This window comes from Hipposideros armiger, unplaced genomic scaffold (genome assembly GCF_001890085.2).
Source record: "Hipposideros armiger isolate ML-2016 unplaced genomic scaffold, ASM189008v1 scaffold_26, whole genome shotgun sequence".
Classification (NCBI taxonomy): Eukaryota; Metazoa; Chordata; class Mammalia; order Chiroptera; family Hipposideridae; genus Hipposideros; species Hipposideros armiger.
In genome coordinates, this window is record NW_017731376.1 from 1,963,607 (window position 1) to 1,964,464 (window position 858).

Below are 858 nucleotides of genomic sequence, written 5' to 3' on the forward strand. Positions count from 1 at the left end.
CTGACAGGCAATGTAGACAAGAGCAACGGACAGGACGGAGACCCTTCAGGGACCGGCCTAGAAAGAGAGAAAAGGAACTGGGAGACCAGTTGCTCCATTCTAACACAGTCCTGAGAGATAGCTGTTTCTGAGATCTGGCGCTGTCTAATCCCTCAATGACTTCAAACACACTGCTCAATGTTTCTATTTTGGTTAACTCTTACTTTTTCAAATGGAGATTGTAAGAAATGGGTTCAATTTCATCTCTGGGCAGAGGCACATTCACATGAGTATCTTCTGTGTGGTTTTATGTAGTTTCAATGATTTGTTCTTGAAAACAAATTGAGAAAGATGGTAATGTTGATGGTGCTGCCGGGACCCAAGTTCCTCCACCCAGGAGCTCACGTAGAAATTTATCATGAAGCATTTCTTGACTTACTAAAGCAGGCACAGCGGGTGTGTGGCAGTTGCAATACCCAGTTCACCTCCAAAATATATATCTACGTTCACTAATGAACATCTACACCTGCTAATAGATCACCAAAGTGCTCCATAGAGCACAGACTTTTCCGCAAAATCCATTTCAAAAATACTTCGGACATTCCCTGTGGACCTATCGGCCACAACTAAACTATTTCCATTTCCAAAGTATCACATAGAACGAACCATATGTAAAGTGGGAAGGAAGGCTTGAAGAAGAAAAAAAGTGATTTTGACATTTTGTTTCGGTTTTCTGTGTCTAGAGACAGGAAAACAAACAAACAGACAAACAAAAATCTATGGCTAAAGCCAATTCTTGATCATCTGTGATAATGGAGAGTATGGTGTAGCTCAAAAGTCTATGGAAGGGCCGGCCGAGTGGCGCGATGGTTAAGAACT